Source organism: Diospyros lotus, chromosome 13 (assembly GCF_014633365.1).
Source record: "Diospyros lotus cultivar Yz01 chromosome 13, ASM1463336v1, whole genome shotgun sequence".
NCBI classification, from domain to species: domain Eukaryota; kingdom Viridiplantae; phylum Streptophyta; class Magnoliopsida; order Ericales; family Ebenaceae; genus Diospyros; species Diospyros lotus.
In genome coordinates this window covers 21,756,191-21,771,584 of record NC_068350.1, presented here as the reverse complement: position 1 = coordinate 21,771,584, position 15,394 = coordinate 21,756,191, and the positions used below count along the sequence as shown (strand labels likewise).

At 43.7% G+C, this 15,394-nt stretch overlaps 3 non-coding genes and 7 pseudogenes across 3 annotated transcripts; all 10 read left to right on the top strand.

Annotated features, from left to right (window-relative positions):
* Positions 1-10,676: 10,676 nt before the first annotated feature.
* Positions 10,677-10,793, top strand: LOC127789460 (5S ribosomal RNA; annotated as a pseudogene).
* Positions 10,794-11,159: 366 nt separating this feature from the next.
* LOC127789431 (5S ribosomal RNA) lies at positions 11,160-11,278 on the top strand. The gene has a single exon (XR_008020598.1). It is a non-coding gene; the product is annotated as a 5S ribosomal RNA (ribosomal RNA).
* Positions 11,279-11,642: 364 nt separating this feature from the next.
* LOC127789442 (5S ribosomal RNA) lies at positions 11,643-11,753 on the top strand (annotated as a pseudogene).
* Positions 11,754-12,121: 368 nt separating this feature from the next.
* LOC127789390 (5S ribosomal RNA) lies at positions 12,122-12,240 on the top strand. The gene has a single exon (XR_008020566.1). It is a non-coding gene; the product is annotated as a 5S ribosomal RNA (ribosomal RNA).
* A 368-nt stretch (positions 12,241-12,608) lies between these two features.
* LOC127789458 (5S ribosomal RNA) lies at positions 12,609-12,727 on the top strand (annotated as a pseudogene).
* A 384-nt stretch (positions 12,728-13,111) lies between these two features.
* On the top strand, positions 13,112-13,230 carry LOC127789448 (5S ribosomal RNA; annotated as a pseudogene).
* A 366-nt stretch (positions 13,231-13,596) lies between these two features.
* On the top strand, positions 13,597-13,715 carry LOC127789447 (5S ribosomal RNA; annotated as a pseudogene).
* A 366-nt stretch (positions 13,716-14,081) lies between these two features.
* LOC127789449 (5S ribosomal RNA) lies at positions 14,082-14,199 on the top strand (annotated as a pseudogene).
* A 369-nt stretch (positions 14,200-14,568) lies between these two features.
* LOC127789450 (5S ribosomal RNA) lies at positions 14,569-14,687 on the top strand (annotated as a pseudogene).
* A 366-nt stretch (positions 14,688-15,053) lies between these two features.
* LOC127789361 (5S ribosomal RNA) lies at positions 15,054-15,172 on the top strand. Its single transcript, XR_008020538.1, has one exon. It is a non-coding gene; the product is annotated as a 5S ribosomal RNA (ribosomal RNA).
* Positions 15,173-15,394: the final 222 nt, after the last annotated feature.

Sequence of the window (15,394 nt, the reverse complement as noted above, 5' to 3'; positions counted from 1 at the left end):
TTAAATAAAAATGAATATCCATCCTTGTCAAACAAGAATTAGAAATTATATTCTTAGTCAAACTAGGATTGTAGTAACAGTTATGTAAATCTAATACAAGCCCTGTGGATAATGTCAATAAATAGGTCCCTACAACTAATGGAACAACTTTTGATCCATTTATGTAACGACCCGCTCCCACTTACGGGTGCCACCGGTAAATAATCGACTAGATTACTCACCGACAAACCACAACTGAAGGGTTAGACTATGTTTCAACAGGAAACGCCCTAGGTGGGAACTAGGCTTCGTCCTTCCCTTCGCTCCACTCAGGAATCGGTCCTAACTCAATCAAGAAGACACAGCGGACTGAGACCCGAAACCCGAGTGAGCTTCACCTCTCTTCAGCTCGCCCCATAGCAAGCCAGAGGTGACCCAGGCACAAAGCTAGCATACAAACACTTCGCTGAGTATTGGGGATTTATGAGAACATACCTTGCTGATCTTTACTCGGTCCGAAACTTGGCTTTACCGACTATGCCACATTCAACAAGCAATCTCACAATCATTTATCACACTACGATGATTTCAACAATTAAATACATCTAGTGCTCAATATCATTTACATTCAATTACATGAATACATATAAAAATTACAAGAGATTACACATCAGCACATCTCAGGCAACAAGCTAATTGCCACAACAGCCTCCCGGCACCATCCCTGCTTGTATCTGGACTTGTATCATCTACACATGAGGTAAAACCTCATGAGTCATAAAGACTCAGTAAGGGTGCAATGCATGTAAATATGAATATAATCATGTTTATATATGCCAAATGCATGCAAATGAGGCTAGGTCCACTCATCCTCACAACCCACTAAGGTTTGAAGCATCAACCTATCAGCCCCCACCTCACTAGTCCTCCATATGGCCATAGGTCCACTAGGTCTTGCATCACACAAGATATAACCACTACATGCCAATGCAACATAAAAACATTATCAAACATATTTACCAACGTGCAAGGCCACCTCCACATGGGGCCATCCCTTACCTGGCTCGAAGCCTCAACTCTGCCTCGGCCCGAATTCCAGCCCGAACCTCTAGTTCCTCTAGGATCACCGCCTCCCCGGTCAAACCTAGATGCAAAACACACAAAACCCCAACTCCATTAACATCTGGCATTTAACCAATGCCCTCAACTATGCCGTATATCGCAAAACCCCCGACAACAACTTCAATAAAAACAACCCCAACCAAGGCATAAACCATTCAATTGATCACATTTCATTATCTCACATAATGAAAATATTTTGAAAAGAATTAAATTAATTACCTTGATTAATCTAGAGAAGAAGACTGATCAAACGCCCACACCGGCGTTGGCTCCCGAGCTGCCACTTGAGCCTAAAACCCCATTTTCGAGCTTCCACCACGCTCCTCAAGCCCCGATTTAATTTCCAGAGCTTTCCCCCATTTTCTGGAATTTTTAGCTATTTTTCCAGATTTTCCTTCTTTCTTTTTTTTTATTTTCTTTTATTTTTTTTATTTTTTTTTCCTTCTTCACTTTTCTTCTTTCCCGCGTGCGCTGGCCCTGTTCATCTTCCTCCTCCTTCATGCGCAGCCTCGGCGCACAGCGCGCCTGCCACCGTCGCTCGGCCTCCTCCGTCCATCGCGGCAGCTGCACCACCATCGGCCGACACTGCCCCCCTCGCGCTAGTGCAGCCATCGGAACCGACCTTCCCGCGCGCAACCAGACGCTTCCAGTCCTAGGCCCCCGCGTCTGCCATTGCCGACCACCGAAGGTCCTGGCCGCTTTGCTGCCTCGGCCTTCTGCAACGAGCCCATCACTGGCCACCACCGCAGCCATCGGCCTCCTTCGCAGCACCTCGTCGCGAGCCACCGAGGCTGCTGCTGCCTTCATCATGCGTCGGCCATGGCCGATCTGCCTTTAGCCGTTGCCGCTGTCCAGCCAACCTCCATCGTTTTAGGCCGGCCTTCGGCCTTCTCTCTCGCGAGCTCTCTCACTCTCGCTCACGAACTCTCTACTTCAAGCGAAATCCTCTCGCGGCTAGGCCTTCTCCCACTTTGCATTTCTCGGCCATTTCAAAATGGCAGAGATCATTACATAGGAAGCTTCAAGGAAGCTTCCTCTCACACAGGGATATATATACATTTATATATATATTACACTAATTACATATAAACCCTTCATATATCTCAAAACTCCCCTTAAACAATTAATAATTGCTCTTAAGGATCTTTATAATTACACTTGGGCCCTCCCAATGCTTAAATTAATTAATTATAATTAAGCCACTCAAAATCTCGATTTATTCGAAATTAATAATCGACCGCTACTTGGGAATACTGACCTTGTCCTTGCGCCTGCACGGGATCTTTATTCGACCCGAAAACACTTAAGGGATGCCTTACTCGAAAAACCGAACCACCCCTAGGGTCCCCTCAGCTTCCAGGAGGTCCCCTCTGACTATTCGATATTGGCACCCACTCGAGCTTATACAGAATTTATTCCAAAAATTATTCCCGGTCGGACCGCTTCCAGCGTCCTTAATCTCATCTTGAGACGCTCATCAATCTCTTGCCCTCTTCCCTGGACATCCAAGCCCCGAGGCACTCCTTGTCGCCAACTCGGCAATTTATATTAATAAATTACTTGAATTTGACTTTTGGCCTTCCCGGACCACCCGAGGCCCTGCCAAAATAGTCAAAACTTATTTATTTTTAACACCATGTAATACCGGGTATTACAATTTACCACGTGTAGGTACACTTCTCCTATTATTAATTTCCTCGTACTCCTAAGCCCATACACGAAAGTGTAAATATGAGCATTAGATCCAGTATCTAATACTCATGTAGACTGATCAGAAGTAGATCAATTAATTCCAATAACATAAATACCTGAAGTGCCCTGAGTAGAACTCTTCTTACTCTACACCTTCCGGTTTATCATAATGGAAATATATCGCATCCTATTTACCCTTTTAGGTTTTGGTCTTCTGGACTCTTCCAGATTGCGCTATGGAAGAATTTTTCTTCCTTTTGGCTTTCTTACTCTTGGGCTTGCCCCTATGCGTCTTAGGCCCTTCAACTAAGAGAACATTTCCCTTGGCCTGTAACGACCCGTTAGAGGGCCTAGTATTTATTAGTTAATTAATTATTGAAGCGATTAATCAAGAGGATTTGCCATTTAATTATTTAATGTGGCAATTTAGAGATTTAATTGAGAAAATAGCATTTAATTATATTTAATTATTGTGAAAATTAAATGCAAGGACGTGTTGGTCATATTACGGATTGGATGTTAATATTCAATTAGTAAATAGAATTATTTTGATTAAGGGATTAATTAACCCAGCCGTGAGAAGGATTCGGTTTGAAAGACTCCTAGTTATATTAGGAGAGAGAGATGGCATTAGGGTTTCTCTTAAGCATATGTATATATATAATAGTCATTAGCCATGTTGTCTTCGCCGTGTGAAGAACAACAGAGGGAAGAAGAAGCTTCAACAGCGAATTAAAGGCTTTGCGTTGGAGGCTTCTGTTAGATCATTGGATCGATCAGAGAGTTTGAAAGGCAAGTTCTTCTCCGTGTAAACCTTTCTTACAGGATCGTATTTAGCATTCGATCATCAGTTTCAGCGACTCTTTGTTTAAGTTTCAGATTTATGTTACAGTCAGTATATATATATATATAGGCACGAGCAGTGAGTTCAAGTCTTGCATAGGAGGCTCTCGTGAGATCATTAAGTCGATCAAGAAGATCATAAGGCAAGTATCCTTCCCCTGTAATCCTTTCTTACAGGTCTTGATTGAGTTGATATCATATTTCAGAATTTATATCAGTTCCAGTGCATGTATATATTCAAATATGTGCGTTACAGTGAGTTATATCAGATCAGTGCATGTTTATATATGTATTTACATGCTTACAGTGAGTACCAGCCAGTTCATGTATATTCCTTGCAATGTTTATATGAGTTATGATCAGTAAATCATCCCTCAAGTTGTTAATATATCAATTGGGATTGTTCTCCCAAGATTTCTTTTGGAATGGTGTAGTGAAGTTAAGTTTTGATTCGAGATACGATCTCTGTTATCGTAAGTTTTATAGTTGATAAGATTCCAGTCATTCGAATAAGTCTTGTATCATTCGAATGAATTTCAAAGCATTCGAATAAGTTTCAGTGTTATCGTAAGCTTTTCCCTTATAATATTCCAGTCATTCGAATGAATTCTTGGTCATTCGAATGAGTCATGTGTTATCGTATCATTCGTATGAATTTTTGAGGTTTTTTGACTGTCATTCGAATGAGCCTTGTTGTCATTCGAATGAGCCCTTGAAGATGTGAGTAAGTTGTTGCTTTGTATAGTCTGTCATTCGAATGAGTCTTCTTGTCATTCGAATGATCTTCAAATTGATTCGAATAAGGTTACTGTTGCATTCGAATGAGTCGCATTTTGCCAGTTCAAAAGTTGAAATTTTCCAAAATTCATTCGAATGAATTTGAGAGTCATTCGAATGAGTCCCAGATCAGATCCGAATAGCCTTTGAAAATCATCAGTCATTCGAATGAGCCTTCTGTCATTCGAATGAGTCTCTGTCATTCGAATGAGTTTTCTGCCATTCGAATGAGCTTGCTGAAATCCATTTTTTTCATTCGAATGAGCTGTTTTTCATTCAAATTGCTTCCTTAGACTTTCTCAATCATCCAAATAGTATCAAATGGCATCCAAATAGCTTCCAATAAATTCTTGATTCAAGTATTAAATTTAATATAAATATTCAATTATTCAGATATTGAATTTTTATGCCAAGATATGACAAAATCCAATATGCCATGCCTATACTCAGAAATTTCAGAATATTTGAATCTCAACATTTCTAGTAAAAATCATATACCATGTTTAGCAGTTCATTATGACATGGTCAACATTATTTTGTGAGATTATGTGCATACACATTGTATGAGCATTGAGCATGACTTATGTGGAGCACTACATATCGTGTGCTAGCATTTATATGAGCATTGCATTATGCGCGCCAGGCGGCTTGTCCGCGGGGATCCCACTAGTATCAGTACAATTATATCTCAGTTATGAGTTGCTCGCCTGATGTCGACCAGGGAGCTAGGGGCATATTGCCCAAAGTATGTGCTTACAGTTTTTATGTTTGCAGGACTCAGATCAGTCAGGTATGTGTTACAGTTATGTGGGCCTACGTGCCAAAGTTGCATACCTGCATTTAGTTTACAGTTTATGTGCATTACATCTTATAATGCCATCCAGTGATTATTATATCTCTCAGTACAAGTTCAGTAAGTATTTTTATCAGTATCGATATTCTTCGATTCAGCTTCAGTTATTCTTTCTAGTTTATTACTTGCTGAGCTTTGTAGCTCACCTTGTACTCTTCACCATTCCAGGTCCTAGTGGGGGAGTACCAGACGTGGGGCCTAGCAGCAGTGTCCAGTAGTGTGTGTACGTGGAGCCGCTCAAGACCAAAGATGTCTGGGAGTTATTAGTTATTAGTTGTTAGTTAGTGTTTGATCAGTTTAGATTCATTTTAATTTCCAGTTTAGGGAATTTCCCTTAGATGCAATTATGATTTCAGTTTTTGTTGACTCAGAGTTTTATTCAGTTAATTGATATATACAGTATTGGTATCAGAATTCAGTTATCAGTTAGTTTATTTTATTTTTCCCGTAGCACCTCTTCTCGGGCAGTTCTAGGAGAGTGGGTGTTACATGGCCTATAATCAATTTTAGGCTCGGTCTCCCTTAGTATGGACAACCACTCTCCAAGAGTCTTTTCCATAAATTTTAGGGAGAGACTATAGCAGTAAATCTAAGGTAAGTTTCAGCATCCATACCCAAGTTCAGCTCTAGCAACCTATTGATAAAACATATCATCTCCATGACATGCTTCTCAATAGATGATCCTTGAGCCTAGCCATGATCTCATAGGCATCATAACTCTTATGTGGCGACCTATGTTTCGGGGTCATGGCAGCCAAGACGATATATCAAGCGATGATCATATCACCCATGTGCATCGTCCAGGCCTAATGTGCTATTATTTCTTTAACTGGTGGCTTCGTAAGAAGATAGCCTCTTTATCGCATAAAGAATCTTATTATACGTGAGGACTATCCTCAAGATGATCTCTCAGTCATAGAAATTAGTCTCATTAAAGGTATTATTGCCCTCGAGTATCGATCTTATCGACATGTTTCCAGACATTCTGGATCAACAACTGAATAGAGATATTATTATAATCATATTAAATTGCGAAATCATAAATTGCAAAAAGTAACATTTTATGATTGCTCCCACTATTTTCTATGAGTTTGCCACCCTCAAGACATAACTCGGGAAATCCCGTTGGAAGATTTCCTAGTGAGCTAGGATCCCATCTCCCCTCGCACAACCTTGAGTGACTCAACAAATTGTGTTAGGTTGATTAGATAGGTACTTGCTACCAATTGCATCTCCATGCAACTCCTAGATTCATTGGGTTGACAACTCCTTGTCAAGCACATCATATGTGACTCCCAATCTTTGCCTCTATACTCAGTAAGGCCTTGAGTGACTCAACAAACCCCACCTTTCAAGTTAAGTCGGACCCATCATTCAGGGACATCTCATGGCCCATGAAGCATAGGAATCATAGGTGACACATGACCTTGAGTGACTCAACAAATCAAGTGCCAGCTAGAAACCTAATGCTTCATAATGATGGAAGGCAAGTTGGCTTAATATTAATGAGGGATTTATTATTTATTTACTTAGGTCTCATCACATGCAATTAATCAAATTAATAATGCATAATAAACGACTCAAACCGGTGTATGGTATGGATAACTACGGCTAGCCCCCTCGAGCCATAGAAGGAAAAGCTAGCGGGTCAAACCTAGGTGAAGAATCACATCTTGCTTCATAAGCACATTCTTCAAGCCTTCATTAGTCTTCGAATCTTGTCTTTAATTTGGCTCCATCTCTTGCTCTTCATACAAACTACAACTATCGCTACTCTATTCTATTCTACATACATTACATAGAATCAGAAACCCGAGTTACATTCGAGGGAAGTGAGATGAGAAGAGAATGTACATCAGAGTATAAGAGATGTAGGACACGCAGGCCCTATTTCAAAAACCAAATTTACAAGCATTCATTCCCAACATAAAATAAATGGTCGACTCGATCCATACCGTACACCCATGCAATCAATCACATTGATTCATTTAAATTATGTTAATTAATTGTCGCATCTATTTCAATCTTAATGAAACGCTTTCAATAAATTGAAAATTTGTATAATTTTGGAAAAATAAAATTATTTTAATTGTGTTGGGCTTGGACTCCATCCATTAGTCTAACTAACAAGGCTCAACAGGCCTTGGATCAACCAATGTATGTCAAACATACATTAGCAGCCCAATAATTAAAAATAATCCAATTAACGACCCTGACCCAATTTTAATCACGGCCCATAAGTGTCATACACTCATGGAGCGGATAAAAATTATAAAAAATAGCCAAATAATTTTGTCGGGCCCCACCAAAGAGAACATAACGCACTGGGCCACCGAAGGGTTGGCCCGGGTGCTTCACGGGGACCCCCGGGAAGGGTCAAACCGAAGCCCGAGGGAGCGGGAGGGGCTGAGAGGCGGCTGGGCAGCATGTCGAACATGCTGCCAGGCCGCAAGGCCCATGGGGCGCGCCTGGGCGCGCATGGGCCGCGCCTGGGCGCGGCCTGCCCGCGTCTGGCGCGCGCTGGGCGCGCTTGGGCCGCGCCTAGTGCTCGGCCGCGCGGCAGGGCCGCTGGGGGGGGACGAGCGCGGCCCACTGGGGTCGCGTGGGGCGCGCAAAGGCCGCGCGGGTCGGCCGCGGGCGCGCGCTGGTCGCGGGTCGCACCCGCGAGCCGCGGGCCGCCCCTGCGCGAGCGGGCCTGCCTGGCCGCGCCAGCGCGCGCGCAGACGCGCCTGGCAGCGCCCCAGCGCGCGCGGCCGCGCCTGGCCGGGCCATGCGCGCGCCCAGGCCGCCCCAGGCCGTGCCCAGCGCGCGCGGGCCCCGCTCGACTGCGTCTTTCGACGCCCCGGTGCATCCGTATGCACCCCGAACCCCGTTTCGCTCTTTTTCATGTCATACACGATCTTTTGCCCTTCCCCCAAAAACGTTTTGCAATCCAAAAAATACAAACGCAACAATTATTTAATTATTTCATAAATAACAACATAAGCGAATCCACACGTAAGGAATTGAAATATTTCGACGATGGCTCTGATACCACTGAAAGTAAAGCAAGATCGCTACGGGGTAAACAGCTTAGTTCAAAATTTTGAACTTACCCCGATCCCGGCGATTGGATCAACGTCGAAATTAAATCATTCACAAACAAATAAATAAATCTAACCTTTAGATTATTGAGTCGTTCGCGGATTCGAGTCGTCCAAGCGTCCGGCCTCTAACTCGTGATACGCGGCACGCGTCCGTTGGCAAGGAGAGCGGAATAGAAGTGCTAACTCCTTCTCCTTTGCGCGGCTTATGTATGGACGGTAAAAGAACACCCACGTTTCAAATCGATGCCAAAAGAAACGGGAAGAGTGAACGGCAATACGTTTTTCAACTCTTGAAAAATGACACCAAAAATCACTTCTATAATGGGCAACCTATAAAAGGATATTTATAGTGAAATATCCTAGGGTTTCTAAAACCCTAATGGATTGGGCTAGCCCATTAATTCTAATTTAATTAGAATCTTAAGTGGGTTTATTCTAGTCTAACTAGAAATATAATTAAATGGCCCAATCCTTTTATAGGTTAAATAAAATATTATGGCCCAAATCTAATTCAAGCCCAAATATATTTTATTTAATATTTAGCCCAAATCTAATTTGGTCCAAATATAATATTTAATATTTGGCCCAAATCTAATTTAGTCCAAATATAATATTTATTTTAATATTTGGCCCAAATCCAATTTAGTCCAAATATAATATTTAATTTAATATTTGTCCCAAATCTAATTTAGTCCAAATATTATCTTAAGCCCAAAAATATTTTATTTCCTATTTGCCACTCCAACAAATAGAAAATCATTAAATTAGAAACTCCTTCCTAATTTAATTAATTGCCATTTTAGGAAACTCTTTCCATTATAATGACTCCTCGTCATATCGACGTCATTTACGTCTATTTATTCTTTTTCCGTGAGAACCTACGACGGCACAACTTCTTGCCGAAATGTCCCACTTAACCATACGTCCACTCTCCTGGTTTAAGCCAGGGACCGTGCCTATTGCGTATGACTCATTAGGCTTTCGAATATGTTGGCAATGTGTCGGTACGAACACATAAGACAAGATTGGCCTCTAACAAGGCATCATGCCTACCCAATTATTCAGAAGGATTCATAATCCGCAAATAACCTTTCACGAGCATGGTTACCGTGTAATTCGATCCTCTCGTCAATGTATCTTATGTGATCTCAAGTATGGCTATGTGTTGCTTGATAATGATCACATGAGTTTTCTTCGATCTTCTGGATATCTTCACTTAATAGAAAGTAAATCAATAACTCCTTATTGATCTCTTTTACCATGGCCATGGATTTAAAGTGAATATCCACCGAAGGCGCCTTAGATATATCATCCTCTATCAAGGGATAGACGAGTCCCATCTTGGTTATGCACCCATCTCCATAAGCCTCACGATATGCCCAACGATCGCCCACGTGCAACCTTTATCTAGGCCCATCGAAACGATGTCAAAACATATCGGTCTTCTTATGAGATGACCGTGACAACCTCAGGTCTAAGGATTAGTTACACCCATCTCGTATAAGAATTCCATCAACATATAACCAAAATGGATTCTCATGGCGAGTCATGTCTAGTGACACGTTCTCCAACATTGGTCACCTATGTACTTGTCTAGGCATCCCCATGCCTATGGTTGTGAGACCCCCATTGCTATCACATAGCAAAAACATAGCACATACAAGTCTTACCGCAATTGTCAATGTCCATTCTTGACATTGCTACGACTTGGGACGTTTAATGATGTCTAGAAACTGTGATGCATCATCTCACATCTTTATAGATTATTCACAGTATACATCATATGGACTTCTATCTAGTTTCATTCGGTTATTACAATAATAACAAGAAACTAATAGAATGACTTCTTGTGAATTTGAACAACTCCTTATTCAAATAATAAACATGATTACAATTGTCAGTGTACAACATACCCAATCTGATTGGGTCTAGAGCACCTACACTAACAGTACCCCTCTTTTTGCTCCTTTCGAGTACTTCCCGAGAAACGGGCCGGGATTGCCGCCGGTGTAACCGTATTTGCTTAAGCTTCATTCACTACAATTTTAGCGGTTTACGGTTTCTTAACATCCTTGAATCTCATTTAAGAGCTAAAATCGCTAAAGTTTTATAACCACCTCTAGCTTTTCGTAGCGTCCAGATCCTAAACAAAAATGTGCACCGCTGCTAAACTAACGCCCGTTTTTCTACGAAACCCTCCAGCGACTTTCGCTTCTGGCTTCTTACCAGTTCCAAGCAGAAACCCGTCACCGTGGAGACGGGCGGCGAACGGTCCATGGCCCCGGGGCGAGGCCATAGATGAAGAGAGAGAGCCCTAAGTGTGTGGGTGCGATCATACTAGCACTAATGCAATGGATCCCATTAGAACCAGGAACTTAAGTGTGCTTGGGTGAGTAGTACTAGGATGGGTGACCCCCTTGGAAGTCCTCGTGTTGCACCTCCTTTTCTCTCCTTTCGAGTCCTCCACGAGAAAAGGGCCGGCGTCGCCGCTGGCATAGCCGTATTCGCTTAAGTTTCCTTTGCTACAATTTTTGCGATTTAGGGTTTCTTAATGTCTGCGAAGCTCATTTGAGAGCTAAAATCGCTAAAGTTTTATGACCGTCTCTGGCTCTTCGCAGTGTCTAGATCCTAAAAAAACATGCACGACTTTCGACCTAACGATCGTTTTTCTACGAAACCCACCGGCGACTTTCACTTTTGACTTCTTATCGGTTCTGAGCCAACACGCCTCATTGTGGAGGTGGGCTAGGAACGGTCCATGGCCCTAGGGCGAGGCCATAAATGGAGAGAGGCAGGCCTAAGTTTGTGGGTGCGATCATACCAATACTAATGCACCGGATCCCATCAAAACTCCGAAATTAAGCATGCTTGGGCAAGAGTTGTACTTGGATGGGTGACCCCTTGGGAAGTTCTCGTGTTGCACCCCTTTTTTTTCTCCTTTTGAGTTGTCCATGAGAAACAGGCTGACGTCGCCGCTGGCATAGCCGTATTCGCTTAAGTTTCCTTCAGTACGATTTTCGCGATTTAGGGTTTCTTAACGCCTCTAGAGCTCATTTATGAGCTTAAATCGCTAAAGTTTTATAATTGCCTCTGGCTCTTCGCAGAGTTCAGATCCTAAGAAAAACGTGTACCGCAATCTATCGCCTGTTTTTCTACGCAACCCACTAGCGGCTTTCACTTCTAGCTTCTTACCGGTTTTGAGCAAATGACCCTCATCGTGGAGGTGGGCGGGGAACGGTCCATGGCCCCGGGACGAGGCCATAAATGATGAGAGGTTGGCCTAAGTGTGCGGGTGCGATCATACCAGCACTAATGCACAGGATCCCATCAGAACTCCGATGTTATGCGTGCTTGGGCAAGAGTAGTACTAGGATGGTTGGGAATTCCTTGTGTTGCACCCATTTTTCGCTCCTTTTGAGTTGTCCCTAAGAAAAAGGTCGGCGTTGCCACCGGCGTAACCGTATTCTCTTAAGTTTCCTTTGTCACGATTTTTGCGATGTAGGGTATCATAACGTCCCTGGAGCTTATTTAAGAGTTAAAATCGCTAAAGTTTTTTAACTACCTCTAGCTTTTCGCAGCGTCCAGATCCTAAAAATAAACGTGCACCGCCTCCGAACTAACGCCCATTTATCCACGCAACCCACTTGCGACTTTTGCTTCTGACTTCTTATCGATTTCGAGAAGATGCCCCTCATCATGGAGGTGGGTGTGGAATGATCCACGGCCCTAGGACGAGGCCATAAATGAAAAGAGGCAGGCCTAAGTGTGCGGGTGCGATCTTACCAGCACTAATGCAACGGATCCCATCAGAACTCTGAAGTTAAGCTTGCTGGGGTGAGAGTAGTACTAGGATGGGTGACCCCCTGTGAAGTCCTCATGTTGCACCTCTTTTTTTGCCTGTTTGAGTCTTCTCGCAGAAATGGGCAGTCGTCGCTACCGGCGTAATCGTAGTCGCTTAAGTTTCCTTCGCTACGATTTTCGCGGTTTAGGGTTTCTTAACGTTCCCGTAGCTCATTTAAGTGCTAAAATCTCTAAACTTTTATAATCGCTTCCAGCTCTTCCCTGCATCAAGATCGTAAAAAAAAATGTGCACCACCTCTAAACTAACACCCGTTTTTCTATGAAACCCACCTGCGACCTTCGCTTCTGGCTTCTTATCGGTTCTGAGCAGATGACCCTTATCGTGGAGGTGGGCTGGGAATAGCCGACAGCCCCGGGGCGAGGCCATAAATGAAGAGAGGTAAGCCTAAGTGTGCGGGTGCGATGATAACAACACTAATGCATCGAATCCCATTAGAACTCTGAAGTTAACCGTGCTTGGATAAGAGTATTGCTAGGATGGGTGACCTCCTGGGAAGTCCTCATGTTGCACCCATTTTTTGGCTCTTTTCGAGTTCTTCCCGAGAAATGGGCCGGCATTACCACCTGCGTAACCGTATTCGCTTAAGTTTCCTTCGCTACGATTTTAGCCTTCGCTACGATTTTAGCGGTTTAGGGTTTCTTAACGTCCCTCAAGCTCTTTTAAGAGATAAAATCACTAAAGTTTTATAATCGCCTCTGGCCTTTCGCAGCGTCCAGATCCTAAAAAACCGTGCACTGCTTCCGATCTAACGCCCATTTTTCTACGCAACCCACCGGAGACTTTCGCTTCTGGCTTCTTACCGGTTGCGAGCGAACGCCCTCATCGTGGAGGTGGGCGGGGAATGGTCCACGGCCGTGAGACGAGGCCATAAATGAAGAGAGCGAAGCCTAAGTGTGCGGGTGCTATCATACCACCACTAATGCACCGGATCCAATCAGAACTCCGAGGTCAAGTGTTCTTGGGCGAGAGTAATACTAGGATGGGTGACCCCCTAGGATGTCCTCGTATTGCACCCCTTTTTCATTACTTTCAAGTCCTTTTTGTGAAATGGGCCAGCGTCGCCTCTAGCGTAACTCTGTTTGCTTAAGTTTCCTTCACTACAATTTTCGCGGTTTAGGGATTCTTAACTTCTCCAGAGCTCATTTAAGTGCTAAAATTGCTAATGTTTTATAACCGCCTCCAGCTCTTCACAGCGTCCAATTCCTAAAAAAAAGCGTGCACCACGTTCGAACTAATGCCCGTTTATCTACGCAACCCACCTGTGACTTTCGCTTCTGGCTTCTTACCAGTTCCAAGCGGACGCCCCTCATCATGGAGTTGGGTGGGTAACGATCCACGGCCCTGGGATGAGGCCATAAATGAAGAGGCAAGCCTAAGTGTGCGAGTGTGATCATACCAACACTAATGCATCGAATCCCATCATAGCTCCGAAGTTAAGCGTGCTTGGGCGAGAGTAGTATTAGGATGGGTGACCCCCTGGGAAGTCCTCGTGTTGTACCTTATTTTACTCTCCTTTTTAGTCTTCCCCGAGAAATAGGCCGGAGTCATCACCTGCGTAATCGTATTCGCTTAAGTTTCCTTTGGTACGATTTTCGCGGTTTATGGTTTATTAACGTCCCTAGAGCTCTTTAAGAGCTAAAATTACTAAAGTTTTATAACCGCCTCCGGCTCTTCGCAGCATCTAGATCCTGAAAAAAACATGCATTGCTTTCGAACTATCACCCATTTTTCTACGCAACCCACTGGTGACTTTCGCTTCTGGCTTCTTACCGGTTTCAAGCAGACACCCCTCATCGTGGAGGTGGCGGGGAACAATCCATGGCGTTGGGGCAAGGCCATAAATGAAAAGAGGCAAGCCTAAGGGTGGGGGTGCGATCATACTTGCACTAATGCATTAGATCCCATCAGAACTCTGAAGTTAGGCGTGCTTGGGCAAGAGTAGCACTAGGATGGTTGACCCCTTGGAAGTCTTCGTGTTACACCCATTTTTCGCTCCTTTTGAGTCCTCCCTCAGAAATGAGTCGGCGTCGTTGCCTACCTAACCATATTCGCTTAAGTTTCCTTCGCTACGATTTTCGTGGTTTAGGGTTTCTTAACGTCCCTGGAGCTCATTTAAGAGCTAAAATTGCTAAAATTTTATAACTGCCTTCGGCTCTTCGCAACTTCCAAATCCGAAAAGAAAAACGTGCATCACCTCCGAACTAATGCCCGTTTATCAACTCAACGCACCTGCAACTTTCGCTTCTGGCTTCTTACCGGTTCTGAGCGGACGCCCCTCATTGTGGAGGTGGGCGGGGAACAATCCACGGCCCCGGGATGAGGCCATAAATGAAGATAGGCAAGCCTATGTTTACGGGTGCGATCATACTAGCACTAATGCACCAGATCCCATCAGAACTTCGTAGTTAAGTGTGCTCTGGCGAGAGTAGTACTAGGATGGGTAACCCCCAGTAATGTTCTCATGTTGCAACCCTTTTTTCGCTCATTTTGAGCCTTCTCCGAGAAACAGGCCAGCGTCGCCGGCGGCGTATCCGTATTCACAGTTTCCTTTGCTACGATTTTCTCGTTTTATGGTTTCCTCAAGTTCTTGTAGCTCATTTAAGAGCTAAAATCTCTAAAGTTTTATTACTGCTTCCAACTCTTCGCAGAGTTCAGATCCTAAAAAAAAATGTGGACCGCCTCTAAACTAACGCCCGTTTTTCTATGAAACTCACATGCGACTTTCACTTCTGATTTCTTATTGGTTTTGAGCGGACAACCCTTTTGATGGAGGTGGATTGGGAGCAGTCCACGGCCCTTATACGAGGCCATAAATGAAGAGAGGCAGGCCTAAGTGTGTGGGTGCGATCATACCAGCACTAATGCACCGGATCCCATCAGAACTCCGAAGTTAAGAGTGCTTGGAAGAGAGTATTACAAGGATGGGTGACCCCCTGGGAAATCCTCTTATTGCACCCCTTTTTTCGCTCCTTTTGAGTTCTTCCTAAGAACCGGGCTGGCATGGCTGTCGGCGTAACCGTATTCGCTTAAGTTTCCTTCGCTATGATTTTTGCAGTTTAGGGTTTCTTAAAGTCCCAGAGCTCATTTAAGAGCTAAAATTGCTAAAGTTTTATAACCGCCTCTGGCTCTTCATAGCATCCAGATCCTAAAAAAAGCGTGCATCGCGTTCGATCTAACGCC